This window comes from Xenopus laevis, chromosome 8L (assembly GCF_017654675.1).
Source record: "Xenopus laevis strain J_2021 chromosome 8L, Xenopus_laevis_v10.1, whole genome shotgun sequence".
Lineage (NCBI taxonomy): Eukaryota > Metazoa > Chordata > Amphibia > Anura > Pipidae > Xenopus > Xenopus laevis.
The window spans coordinates 121,896,582-121,911,672 of NC_054385.1; the positions used below are offsets into that span (position 1 = coordinate 121,896,582).

At 42.9% G+C, this 15,091-nt stretch overlaps 1 protein-coding gene across 1 annotated transcript in view; it reads left to right on the forward strand.

The window, feature by feature from the left end:
• The window catches only part of XB5762037.L (uncharacterized XB5762037 L homeolog), a gene marked incomplete at its 5' end in the record, with an annotated part of 583,381 nt that overhangs the window by 288,222 nt on the left and 280,068 nt on the right, over positions 1–15,091 (forward strand).

Genomic DNA, 15,091 nt, shown 5'->3' on the forward strand with positions numbered 1-15,091 from the left:
CGCCATTGTTGGCGCTTTTTTTTGCCCTCTCACCCCAGACCAGCAGGTACATGGCAGCCAATCAGGAAGCTCTCCCCTGGACCACTCCCCTTCCCTATAAAAACCGAAGCCCTGCAGCGTTTTTTCACTCTGCCTGTGTGTGCTGAAGAGATAGTGTAGGGAGAGAGCTGCTGCCTGTTAGTGATTTCAGGGACAGTTGAAAGTTTGCTGGCTAGTAATCGTTTTGATACTGCTCTGTTATTGGAGGGACAGAAGTCTGCAGGGGTTTGAGGGACATTTAAGCTTAGGTAGCTTTGCTGGCTAGTAATCTACCTTCTACTGCAGTGCTCTGTATGTAGCTGCAGTGGGCAGCTGTCCTGCTTCTGATCTCATCTGCTGACTGCTGCAATAACAGTAGTCCTTGTAAGGACTGCTTTTATTTATTTTTTTGTTGTTTTACTACTACTACTACTACTACTATAAGAGCCCAGTGCTATTAGTCTAGCAGTGTTGGGGAGTGGGACTGGTGTGCTAATCTGCTGCTCCTAGTAGTTCAGCAGCACCAACTTTAATTTTTTTTTTTTTAATATTCATTTTTTTTTTATTTTACTTTTTTTTATTTTACTACCGCTGTAGTAGTGTATAAGTTGACCTTTTAGGCATTATTTGCCCTGTAGGCATTATTTGCACACTGTTTTCTTCAACCCGCCATCTAGCTGTGTGACCTTGTTCACATTCTGTCTAAATATCCATAATATTACCGTCTCCAGAAAAAACACCGGAGTGACTTTTTTCAAGCAGCCATAATATATTTTACGTAATCCGTATCCACCGCTGTAGTAGTGTATACGTTGACCTTGTAGGCATTATTTGCACACTGTTTTCTTCAACCCGCCATCTAGCTGTGTGACCTTGTTCACATTCTGTCTAAATATCCATAATATTACCGTCTCCAGAAAAAACACCGGAGTGACTTTTTTCAAGCAGCCATAATATATTTTACGTAATCCGTATCCACCGCTGTAGTAGTGTATACGTTGACCTTGTAGGCATTATTTGCACACTGTTTTCTTCAACCCGCCATCTAGCTGTGTGACCTTGTTCACATTCTGTCTAAATATCCATAATATTACCGTCTCCAGAAAAAACACCGGAGTGACTTTTTTCAAGCAGCCATAATATATTTTACGTAATCCGTATCCACCGCTGTAGTAGTGTATACATTGACCTTGTAGGCATTATTTGCACACTGTTTTCTTCAACCCGCCATCTAGCTGTGTGACCTTGTTCACATTCTGTCTAAATATCCATAATATTACCGTCTCCAGAAAAAACACCGGAGTGACTTTTTTCAAGCAGCCATAATATATTTTACGTAATCCGTATCCACCGCTGTAGTAGTGTATACGTTGACCTTGTAGGCATTATTTGCACACTGTTTTCTTCAACCCGCCATCTAGCTGTGTGACATTGTTCACATTCTGTCTAAATATCCATAATATTACCGTCTCTAGAAAAACCACTTGAGTTACTTTTTTCAAGCAGCATTCATATATTTTACGTAATCCGTATCCACCGCTGTAGTAGTGTATACGTTGACCTTGTAGGCATTATTTGCACACTGTTTTCTTCAACCCGCCATCTAGCTGTGTGACCTTGTTCACATTCTGTCTAAATATCCATAATATTATCGTCTCTAGAAAAACCACTTGAGTTACTTTTTTTCAAGCAGCATTCATATATTTTACGTAATCCGTATCCACCGCTGTAGTAGTGTATACGTTGACCTTGTAGGCATTATTTGCACACTGTTTTCTTCAACCCGCCATCTAGCTGTGTGACCTTGTTCACATTCTGTCTAAATATCCATAATATTATCGTCTCTAGAAAAACCACTTGAGTTACTTTTTTTCAAGCAGCATTCATATATTTTACGTAATCCGTATCCACCGCTGTAGTAGTGTATACGTTGACCTTGTAGGCATTATTTGCACACTGTTTTCTTCAACCCGCCATCTAGCTGTGTGACCTTGTTCACATTCTGTCTAAATATCCATAATATTACCGTCTCTAGAAAAACCACTTGAGTTACTTTTTTTCAAGCAGCATTCATATATTTTACGTAATCCGTATCCACCGCTGTAGTAGTGTATACGTTGACCTTGTAGGCATTATTTGCACACTGTTTTCTTCAACCCGCCATCTAGCTGTGTGACCTTGTTCACATTCTGTCTAAATATCCATAATATTACCGTCTCCAGAAAAAACACCGGAGTGACTTTTTTCAAGCAGCCATAATATATTTTACGTAATCCGTATCCACCGCTGTAGTAGTGTATACGTTGACCTTGTAGGCATTATTTGCACACTGTTTTCTTCAACCCGCCATCTAGCTGTGTGTATTATCGTTTCCAGAAAAACCAACTGAGTTTTTGTTGTTGTTGTTGTTTTTTTAAAAATAATGCCAGGCAAAGGCAGGCCGCCACGCAGAGGCCGTGCTAGGGGCCGTGCTGCTATGCAATCCTGTGGCCCTAGCAAATTGCCCAGTTTTAAAAAGCCAATGACCCTGAACTCCCAAAATGCTGAAGAGGTAGTTGACTGGCTTACACAGCACACCCCATCCTCTACCGTTTCTAACTTTACCACAACATCCTCCTCATCCTCCACTGCTATGGCCACCCCACGTAACACTTCCTCCACCACCGGTGCCCCTTCTTCACTGGGGTCAGAGGAGTTATTTTCCCATGAGTTTCTTGAACTGAGTAATGCGCAACCATTATTGCCAGAAGAAGATGAAGGAGATGAGGACCTTACACCAGATTTAATTCTGGCAGAGAACACGATAGAGATGGACATAATGAGTGATGAGGAGGAGGTCCCCGCTGCTGCTTCCTTCTGTGATGTGTCAGAAGAAATTGATGCATCTGAGGAGAATGATGATGAGGAGATTGATGTTTTGTGGGTGCCTAGTAGAAGAGAGCAAGAGGAGGGTAGTTCAGATGGAGAGACGGAGAGTCAGAGAGGCAGTAGGAGAATAAGACTTAGAAGAAGCAGGGAGGACAGCCCGCAGGGATCAGTAGGGCAACAACATGTATCGGCACCTGTGTTCAGCCGGCCAACGCACCCGCCATTGCCGCCAATACCTCCAACTCCGCCAACTTCTACTGTTACCGCCAGATCGCACACTTCCAAAAAGTCAGCAGTGTGGGATTTTTTTAATGTGTGTGCCTCTGACAAAAGCATTGTAATTTGCAATGAGTGCAGTCAGAAACTGAGCCTTGGTAAGCCCAACAGCCACATAGGTACAACTTCTATGCGAAGGCACATGAGCGGCAAGCACAAAGCACTTTGGGAGCAACACCTCAAAGGCAACAGGCAAACTAAAAGCCACACTCCTTCTGGTCCAGCATCTTACTGCTCTACCTCTGCTCTCCTTGACCCGTCTGAACCACCCTCCACTCCGCCTTCCACCTTGACCACCTGTTCCCATTCCCAGTCATCTGCCACCAGCCAAGTTTCTGTGAAGGCCATGTTTGAGCGTAAGAAGCCAATGTCTGACTGTCACCCCCTTGCCCGGCGTCTGACAGCTGGCTTGTCTGCACTCTTAGCCCGCCAGCTTTTACCATACCAGCTGGTGGACTCTGAGGCCTTCCGCAAATTTGTAGCAATTGGGACACCGCAGTGGAAGGTACCCAGCCGCAATTTTTTTTCTAAAAAGGGAATACCACACCTGTACCAACATGTGCAGAGCCAAGTTACCGCATCTCTGTCACTTAGTGTTGGGCCAAAGGTCCATATGACTACTGACGCATGGTCCTCCAAGCATGGTCAGGGCAGGTACAGATGCAGCCACTTTGGTTTGTCTGTTTGACATAGAATAACTAAACACAGATATCCCATTTATCTCATTTAACACAGAAAACTGTGACACAACATCCCATCTAATTAAAGCATTCACCATTGTGAACAATGGTGCTTTGGTATGCTAATGAAAAGGTTAAATGCATTAAATGAGTTAAGATAACTTTAGATAACACAGTTTCTTCAATTAACTCTGAGTCATGACGCATTTAACTCACAAATCCAAGTGGCTTCATCTGTATGTCACCTACACTGCCCACTGGGTGAACTTGGTAATGGCTGGGAAGCAGGGAATGGGTAGCTCAACAACAACAGTGGAGTTGGTGTCACCACCACGGATTGCACGCGGTTCTGCCACCACCTCTACTCCTCCATCGCTCTCTACCTCGTCTTCTTCTTCTTCTTACTCTGCTGCTGGGTCCTCCTTCTCCTCCTCCACACCTGTGCACCCCCAGCTCCCCCTAGGCTATTCGACGTGCCAGGTACGCCGTTGTCACGCTGTCTTGGGGATGACGTGCCTGGAAAGCAAAAACCATACCGGATCTGTACTCCTGTCATCTCTGCAGTCACAGGCCGATCGGTGGCTGACCCCACACCAACTGCAGATCGGAAAAGTGGTGTGTGACAATGGAAGCAATCTGTTGGCAGCGTTGAGACTAGGCAATTTAACACATGTGCCCTGCATGGCACATGTGTTAAATTTAATAGTCCAACGTTTTGTCTCCAAGTACCCAGGATTCCAGGACGTTCTCACCCAGTCCAGAAAGGTGTCGGCCCATTTCAGACGTTCCTACACAGCCATGGCACGCCTTGCTGACATTCAGCAGCGCTACAACATGCCAGTCAGGCGTTTGATTTCTGACAGCCAGACTCGCTGGAATTCAACGCTCCTTATGTTGGAACGTCTGCTGCAACAACAAAGGGCCGTCAACGAGTACCTTTTTGAACTGGGTGGTAGGACTGGATCTGCACAGCTGGGGATTTTTTTCCCCCGTTACTGGGTGCTTATGCGCGATGCCTGCAGGCTCATGCGACCTTTTGAAGAGGTGACAAATATGGTCAGTCGCACCGAAGGCACCATCAGCGACCTAATACCCTTCGCTTTCTTCCTGGAGCGTGCCGTGCGACGAGTGACAGATGAGGCTGTAGACCAGCGTGACGAGGAGCTGGAAGCGCACGATTTCTGGTCGGAATCACCAGAACGAACCCAGGCACCTGCTGCAACGCAGGGAGAGGTGCCAGAAGTGGAGTCAGAGGAGGAAGGTGGCTTTGTGGAGGAGGAGGAGGAGGACCAACAGGAGCAGGCTTCCCAGGGGGCTAGTGGTGACCTTTTGGGGACCCCTGGTCTTGTACGTGGCTGGGGGGAGGAGACCGTGGATGATGCAGTCCTTGATAATGAGGAAGCGGAGATGGATAGCTCTGCATCCAACCTTGTGAGAATGGGGTCTTTCATGCTGTCATGCCTGTTGAAGGACCCCCGTATCAAGAGGCTTAAGGAGAAGGACCTGTACTGGGTCGCAACGCTACTAGACCCTCGGTACAAGCATAAAGTGTCAGAAATGTTACCAACATACCACAAGTCCGAAAAGATGCGGCATTTACAAACCAGCCTGCAAAACATGTTGTACAATGCTTTTAAGGGTGATGTCACTTCAGGAACTCATCAACATTCCAGGGGCAGAGGTGCCAGTAATCCTGCCACGAGCACACCTGCAAGGACAAAGCCCTTTGGCCAGTCTGTAACGTCAGACATGCAAATGTTTTTCTGTCCAAGGCAGCGCCACAACCCTTCTGGATCCACCCTCAAAGAACGCCTCGACCGGCAGGTAGCGGACTACCTGGCATTAACTGCAGATATCGACACTCTGAGGAGCGATGAACCCCTGGACTACTGGGTGCGCAGGCTTGATCTGTGGCCAGAGCTGTCACAATTTGCCATGAACCTCTTGTCTTGCCCAGCCTCAAGTGTGCTCTCAGAAAGGACCTTCAGTGCAGCAGGAGGGATTGTAACTGAGAAGAGAACTCGCCTAGGTCACAAAAGTGTCGATTACCTGACCTTTATTAAAATGAATGAGGGGTGGATCTCGGAGGGTTACTGCACGCCGGAAGACTTGTTCTGACTTCTATGCAGCTGTCCTTCTCTTCAAGCCTCATGACTCCACACACAGCTGTCCTTTAGCGTCCTCCTCCTCCCTCCGCCACCGTTACAAACTAGGGTGCAAACCCTACTGGTTTAATTTTTTCTGGCCACTGTGCTTCAGTGGCTGCAACCAAAAAAACTGGGCAAACAATGTCTACAAGGTCAACGTATGGCAAAAAATGACTATTTTCAGCATTTATATGGCATATTTTTTCTGGCAACTGTGCTTCAGTGGCTGCGTCCAAAAAAATGCATATTTTCTGCATTTATATGGCATAATTTTTCTGGCAACTGTGCTTCAGTGGCTGCGACCAAAAAAATGCATATTTTCTGCATTTATATGGCATAATTTTTCTGGCCTCTGTGCTTCAGTGGCTGCAACCAAAAAAATTTATATTTTCAGCATTTATATGGCATAATTTTTCTGGCCTCTGTGCTTCAGTGGCTGCAACCAAAAAAATTTATATTTTCAGCATTTATATGGCATAATTTTTCTGGCAACTGTGCTTCAGTGGCTGCGACCAAAAAAATTACTATTTTCAGCATTTATATGGCATATTTTTCTGGCCTCTGTGCTTCAGTGGCTGCGGCCAAAAAAACTGGGCAAACAATGCCTACAAGGTCAACGACGTTGACCTTGTAGGCATTGTTTGCCCAGTTTTTTTGGCCGCAGCCACTGAAGCACAGAGGCCAGAAAAAATATGCCATATAAATGCTGAAAATAGTAATTTTTTGCCATACGTTGACTCAACGTATATGGCAAAAAATGACTATTTTCAGCATTTATATGGCATATTTTTTCTGGCAACTGTGCTTCAGTGGCTGCGACCAAAAAAATGCATATTTTCTGCATTTATATGGCATAATTTTTCTGGCCTCTGTGCTTCAGTGGCTGCAACCAAAAAAATTTATATTTTCAGCATTTATATGGCATAATTTTTCTGGCAACTGTGCTTCAGTGGCTGCGACCAAAAAAATGCATATTTTCTGCATTTATATGGCATAATTTTTCTGGCCTCTGTGCTTCAGTGGCTGCAACCAAAAAAATTTATATTTTCAGCATTTATATGGCATAATTTTTCTGGCAACTGTGCTTCAGTGGCTGCGTCCAAAAAAACTGGGCAAACAATGTCTACAAGGTCAACGTATGGCGAAAAATTACTATTTTCAGCATTTATATGGCATATTTTTTCTGGCAACTGTGCTTCAGTGGCTGCGTCCAAAAAAACTGGGCAAACAATGCCTACAAGGTCAACGTATGGCAGTTGTTTAAAGAGAACAGTAGATTACTAGCCAGCAAAGCTACCTAAGCTAAAATGTCCCTCAAATCCCTGCAGACTTCTGTCCCTCCAATACAGAGCAGTATCAAGCAGATTACTAGCCAGCAAGCTTACTATCATCTGTCCCTGAAATCACTAACAGCTCTCCCCCTACACTATCTCTTCCAAGCACACACAGGCAGATTTTTCAGATACATTTTTGCCCTTGATCCCCCTCTGGCATGCCACTGTCCAGGTCGTTGCACCCTTTAAACAACTTTAAAATCATTTTTCTGGCCAGAAATGTCTTTTCTAGATGTTAAAGTTCGCCTTCCCATTGAAGTCTATGGGGTTCGCGAACCGTTCGCGAACCGCTCGCATTTTTGCGCAAGTTCGCGAATATGTTTGCGAACTTTTTTTCCGACGTTCGCTACATCCCTACCACAGACCTTGCCTGCCTTTCAGACATTGCTAAGTCTTCCACCAATCTTGATGTTCTCAGCCCGTTACTGGATTCACTCTGTCTCTACCCAGGCCTGTATCTGATTTTTCAGTTTGCACTTGTTTATTGTTGTTTTCAGTTTAACCATTAAACCTCCTTCACTTCACCATGGCTTCTGCCTTTAATCCTGCAGTAAATGTGTGTCATGTGGGTTATCCAGCATATAGGCTTCGAACTGCTGAACATTCACCAGCATTCAAACATGAGACCAGCTATAGGTGAAATAACATTGAAAACAATATTAGTGGTGTAAAACTTTGGCTACAGGAAGAGGATAGCTACAAAGCCATGTCTAGTAGTGATAATTCTAAAGTAACCAGATTGTCTAAGCAATCTTGAAAATGTTTCACCAACTTCAGTCATTTTAATCAGTTCAACTGAGTTATAGGAGAGCCAGCATATTAAAAAAATTTTAAGGCGTTTTATAGCTTTCTGTCAATCATAAGTGCAAAGACTTGGGCTTGTGCTGAATATACTTTTTGCTGTTTTGTTTTATTCATTAAAAGTATATGGTTTTTATTCTATCTTAGGCTAAACAGGGCAAAGAAAACCAAATCTATCCCATGTTTGATCATTGTGAGGTAGATATTGAAATTTCTAGTGCACATATAATACACACCTCCCAACTGTCCCGTTTTCAGCGGGACAGTCCTGCTTTTGACAGCTCAACCCGTAGTCCCGTGTTTGTACTGGAAAGTCACAGTTTTCGCTGCAATGAACAGCTAAAAAGATACAATATTTTAAACTTTAATTGGCTTTTGGCAGAGAGCCTAGAACAGCCACAAAAATGCAGATAAGATACTTTGTAACAATTTTGAGATAAGCAAATAAGTAATTGTAGCAATTTAGATAACATGTCTCTTTGGAGAAGTTAGACTCATATCTTAAAAGGCAATTCACCTTCATTAGCAAAACTGTAATAACTGAACTCAGGGTGAGGCCTTACCAGGGACCTATAAAGAGGCACAATTATGTTTTCATCTCTTGAGTTAATACCTTTTTTAATGCAAGATAGCACTTTATTTGCTTTAGTAGCCACATAATAACACTGCCTGGAATTATATGTGTTGTCTACAAAAAAACCCAGACTCTTCTTAGTTAAGGAAACCCCCAAGTGACTGTGACTGAATAAAATACATTGAATTGAATTGGCTCTCCAGAGTGAACTTTGCTTGAAACCTCCAACACACTGCAATTTAGTGTATGACTTGTATTTATATTATTTTTTCCAAAGTGCACAACCTGCATTTATCAACATTGAACCTCATTTTCCAGTTTGCTTCCAAGTTTTTTAATTTAATCGAAACATTCTGCAAAGTGGCAGCATCTTGCATGGAACTTATAGTTCAGCACAATTTAGTATCATCAGCACAAATAGAAACAGTACTTTCAATGTCTCCTCCAGGTCATTAATAAACAAGCTGAAAAGCAAAGAACCAAATACAGAGCCCTCCAGTACTCCACTAACAACACTGGTCCAATTACAAAATATTCCATTTACCACCACTCTTTGTAGTCTATCTTTTAGCCAGTTCTCTATCCAGGTACAAATACTATGTTCCAGGCCAACATTCCTTAATTTAACCAGTAACATTTGGTGTAGTAGTGTATCAAATGATTTAGTCCAAGTAGATCACATCCACTGCCATCCCAGAATCAAGGTTCCTGCTCACCTTCTCATAAAAAGAAATTAAATCAGTCTGGCAAAATCTATTGCACATAAAACCATGCTGGCACAAACTCATAGTATTATTTGCCAGTCTCTCTGCACCATGCCAGACCAGAAGAGGTTTGTCAATCACAGAGATAAGTGTTTTTAGTACCCTGGTATGAAAACCATCCAGTCCTTTGTTTTAGACTCTTCTGCATTTCATCTTGTGTGAACCATCCATCATTAGTTTTATTACTAGAATTGGAACTATTAAAAAGGCAACCTTCATTAGCCTCGTTTGATTAGCCAGACAAAAAATTACAGTTCAGAATCTCTTCTTTTTATCTATTCTCATCAACCAACTGACCTATTCTCTGATATTAAGGGTCCCATCTGTTCCTGCTTATTTTTTTTACTATTTACATACTTAAAAAATAGTTTTGTATTCTTTTTACTTTACTTGTTAAAGGTGAACCACCCCATTACATGCTGAACTGGGAAGCTGAATTTTGTCTATGGGTGTAAAGGTTACACAAGATGGTGATGTGTAAGGGACACCTCACCATCTTGTGTAAATGTATAAATGGCACTCCCTGTTGTAATGTTTCTGATTGTGAGGTTTAAACTGTTCATAAAGACACAGGAGATATTCTTGTTGTAAGGGATCTGTATTTCTATCAGTCCAGCAAAACTTAAGACGGCTGCAGGACCTCCCACATCAACAAGTTACACACTGTTATGTATAAAGCATTATCATATTATAGCGACACCTAGTGTGCGCCACATTATATTACATCACCCTTCTTTTAAAGAACATACATTTTTCAGCTCCCATGTGTCCTTGATGTGTCCAGTTCTGTTCTCATGGATTTTGGTACTACCAGCCTGTCACCTTTGCAGATGATGTTGTCCATAAGAACCAGTTCTTCACAGAAATTCCAAAACTCTGCTGCTGCTGCTGGAGGACAGGCATGTTTTGACCTTGGCCATCCATTTAATATGACTTTACTCACTGCTGCTAGTTGAGGGTCCTCCACAGTTGCACTTCTGAGCTGTTTCATTTTCTGGTCTGAAATGGGAAGGCTTGACATAACTAAATGTACTTGTGTTTCAAAAACCTCTTCTGTAGAACTTTTTTCTTGAAGGGGTAATCTGCTTAGGGTATCTGCAACAGGAATCATGTTACCTGGTTTGTATATCACCAGAATGTTATACTTTTGCAGGCGCAACATCATCCTTTGTAGCCTGGCTGGGGCAGATGCAAGGCTTTTTTTCATGATTATTTCCAAAGGCTTGTGATCTGATTCCACAGTCACTTTCCGACCATAGATATACTGATGAAAACGTTCACATCCAAATACAATTGCATACATCTCCTTTTCTATTTGGGCATAATTCACTTCTGTGTCTGTGAGTGACTTGGATGCAAAGACAACAGGTTTCCCTTCCTGCAGCAGTACTACTCCAAGGCCTTGTTTGGATGCATCCACTTGAACTGTTACCTCCTTTTTAGTGTCATAATATGTTAAAGTTCCAGCATTGGATATGACCTGTTTCATTTTGTTAAATGCCTCATTCTGCTGAGATCCCCATTGAAAATCAGAGTGTTTCTTCAAAAGTTCTCTAAAGCTGGCCATAGACGCAAAGATCCTATCGTACGAATCGTGGATTCGTACGATTTTCGGACCATGTGTGGAGAGTCCCGACATTTTTCGTCCGTCGGAGATCGGTTGTTTGGTCGATCGGACAGGTTAGAAAATTTCTGTCGCCTGCCGATAATATCTCTGCGTGTATTGCCGATCGTACGATTTTCAGAGGGAGACTGTCACTAGTGTTGTCAGACATAAGTATCGTACGATTGCTGTCAGGTGCAGAACATTGGGTGATCTGTTCTTATTTGATCGGAATGGTAAAGACTTTGATCTGAATGGTTAGTGGAGGGTTGGAAGATGGGAAAGTCCGATCGTACGTTGATTCGTACGATCGGATCTTTGCGTCTATGGCCAGCTTTAGGGGTGACAGAACATCAGCAAGGTGTGGAGTGAATTTTGCCAGGTAATTAGCAAGTCCTAAAACCGTTTCAAGCTCTGACCGACTGTCAAGTGGACTCATATTAGCTATTGCTGCAATTTTGTTTGGATCAGGTTTTAGGCCTTCCACTGACAGGATATGGCCGAAGTATTTTACTTCCTTGTTTCTCAGAGTACATTTTTTCACATTGAATTTAACTCCCCTTTCCCTGGACCTCTGAAGCATGGCTTTTAAGTTGGAATCATGTTCTTCCAGAGTTTTACCATAAACCAGAAGGTCATCCACATAAGCAGCAACACCCTGAAGATCTGCATATGTTTCATCAACTTTTCTTTGGAAAACTTCCTGAGCAGAGTGAATACCAAAAGGAAGACGTGTAAAGTGGTACCTTCCTTGTGGTGTGTTAAATGTTGTTAACATAGAACTATCCTGGTCTAATTTTATTTGCCAGTATCCTTATCTGGCATCTAGGAATACTTTGCTCCTGCTAGTCTGCTTATAATGTCTTCTAGGGTAGGCATTTGATAGTGTTCTCGTTTCACTGCTTTGTTTAGGTCTCGGGGATCTAGACAAATCCGTAGTTCTCCTGTGCGAGGTTTTTCTACTATGACCATTTAATTTACCCATTCAGTGGGCTCATCAACTTTAACAATGACACCCAGTTTTTGCATTCTGTCAATCTCTTTGGAAAGTCTTTCCTTAAGGGCCAATGGGACTCTGCGAGGAGCAGGTACAGTTGGACTGATTGTTTTATCCACCTGAATTTTGTACTCCCCAGCAAAATGTCCAAGTCCATGGAAGACATCTTTGTATTCGTTAAGAATATCACAACAATTTTTATCAGGTGTCCCTGTATTCTGTGAATCTACCACAGACAGTACCAGCTGAATTAGCTATAAGTCCAGACAGGCCCTGAGCCTCAAAACAGGATTAGCCATAGTCTTGAAAACATAAAATTGCAGCGTCTGTTTATTATATTTATAGTTACAGTCCAAAGTGCAAATCCCTTTCACATCTAGTTGTTCTCCACCATATCCATACAGCTTGTGATTGGTTTTTCTGAGTGGTTCTGAAAACCTTTTCTGCTGAAATATATTTAAAGGTATCACATTTACTTGTGCACCTGTATCCAGTTTGAATTTTACCAGTGAATGTTTGCTTCCTATGCCTATTTCAGTGAAAATCTGGGGCAGATCATATTTTGCATGCTGAGGGCTGGCCTGCCTGTGCTGAGCCTGCACATAATGCTCCCTGCCAGCACACGCACCACATCAGTAACATCAGAGGTGTGGATTTCTGTAGAGCAGGCTGCAGGCAAAATCACTATGGGGCAGGAAGAGTCAACTGTGCTTAAAGTATCAGGTACTGACTGAATCTGTCTTTTTATAAGAATGAATAAAATAGTAATGGATGTGTACAAAACCATCGCCTCTTTACATGTGGGCTGCTTTGATTTTTTTTACCTGGGCTGCTTTTTACTCCCAGTCTGGCCCCGGACTGTACCATAAAGATGTTAATGCTGGCAATACATGGAACTATATACTACCTGCAGATCTGCTTGCTCCTGAGATAAATTGAGAAATCAATTTACTGATCAGGGCATGACCAGATATCAAGCAGCATGACTGGAAACAATTATCTTGCAAGTGTCATTCACCTGATTGGCCGGCACCAACGCTACATGTGACCCCATGATTAGCTTGTGAACCAGACTATAAGAACAACCTGATTTAATGTACCATATAGGTGACTAATTTGTCCTTAATGACACTATTGCTAATTGGGGAATCCAATAGTTCCAGTAAGTCTCTGGTTATTTTCAGTGTGGATCTCACCTCGTAGCACATGTCTCACCTGACTCCATGATATTTTAGGAATGGTTTGGGTACTTGGTGCAACTAAGTTCAGCTCGTGTCTACTTATATCCAGGTGTTCTAGACAATTAACACAATAGAACTTAAATGTCTAAAGAGTAAAGGCCAAGTTTTTACATCACATTCACAATGGATGACACATGGCCCCATGGCCTGTGTACTAAAGGTTACATTTTAGTGGTATTAGAGCTTTTTGAAACCACATTTAACCTTGGTTTTTCTAGAATTACAAATGCCATGAACATTATTAAAGAATTTAAAAAAAAATATATATATATTTTAAGATTTTCTTTTTAACAACCATTTAAAGTGAAAAAAGAAGAGAGTATAGAAGAGTTTGAACTTCTGAAGAGTCCTAGGTAGAATAGGAAGAGTGAGGAGGGGATGGGCCTCCTTTGGGTGTCTCAGAATAACATTGGAGCGGATAGGTCTAATTGGGCAGACCAAAGTGGAAGAAGGGGTATTGTTCAGCTACTGTCCCTATAAGTCAATAGGCCAAGTCACTTCATATCATGTATACACAGATCCCCTAGTACCCTCTATAGAGGGAAAGTGGAAGACATTTCAATGCTCTGGCTCTCCCCCAACAAAACATTCCATATTTTCCTAAATTTTCCTGGGTAGGCTCTAGCCATGTAAGTTAACTTTTGACTAGGAATAATTTATTTCCAGTCCCCTTCATTTAAATGGGGGAATTCAGGCTGCTATTTGTGGCAGAAGTGTTGGAGCAGATCAAAATCATCCTGCAGGAGAAGTGCACAGAGCCAACTAAGCGACCTCGCAATTTCAGGGTGTCTCAGGTATTTTTCTAGCATAGTCTCCACTACCATGGGGACATCTTCTGGAAACTGGGCTGAAAGTGCATGCCGTAATTGCAAGGATCTAAAAAAACTTGATTTTGCAAGCCAAACTCTTCCTTCAACTGTGCAAATTGCTTTAGCTCCCCAGATCTGACTACATCTCCTAAAAACTTAATCCCCGCTGCTGCCCATGTGGCAGCATCGGGCAACAGCCTCAAATGTGTCAGGGTGTCATTCTCCTACAGAGGGGACCATTTTGGACCACTGTTTTTTCTTGCGATAAGGGGATAACACCATCTTTTGGAAAACCGAACATACCTTCTTCATACCGGGTGTGAGATTATATATCGAGGCAAGTCCCCTATGCAACTGATTCGCTAGAGCTTTGAATGAGGAGAGTATTTCTGCCTCAAGAACTACCGCTTGGTTGTTTGGATTGGGGTTCAGCCACCACCAGGCATATGCCAACTGAGTTGCATAAAAGTACAGTAGTAAATTAGGAAGGGCCAAACCCCAATCCTCGGGCGTTCCCCTTCCCATATAAATCCCCCTATTATGGTGTCTAAATTCCTAAACCAGTTCCTGGGGGGTATAACTGGGGAGTTGTGGAAGGCTGTAATGGAAATGGAAGTCACTACTCACATCCAAGATGGCGACGGCGTCCAAGATGGCAACTCCTTGCCCCTCCATGTGGATCCTGCTGGTCACAGCACTATGACGCCAGCGTCTTCCCGCCTGCCGATTGGTCGCCGGCGACGGAATGGTCGCCGGCGACAGAACGTGCGCCGGCGTATAGACGCCAGCATCAGGACGCCAGCATCAGCGTCATGATGCCATTGCGCCCAAACTTTGGCGCCAATCCTGGCCTATATAAAGCCTTCTGGCAACAGACATTGCCCAAGTATAGGTTTAACTTCGTGTATTCCTGGGTGTGTTATTATTGATTGATTCCTGTGTACCAACCTTGCCTGTTATTTCAGATTGACCCTTCGCT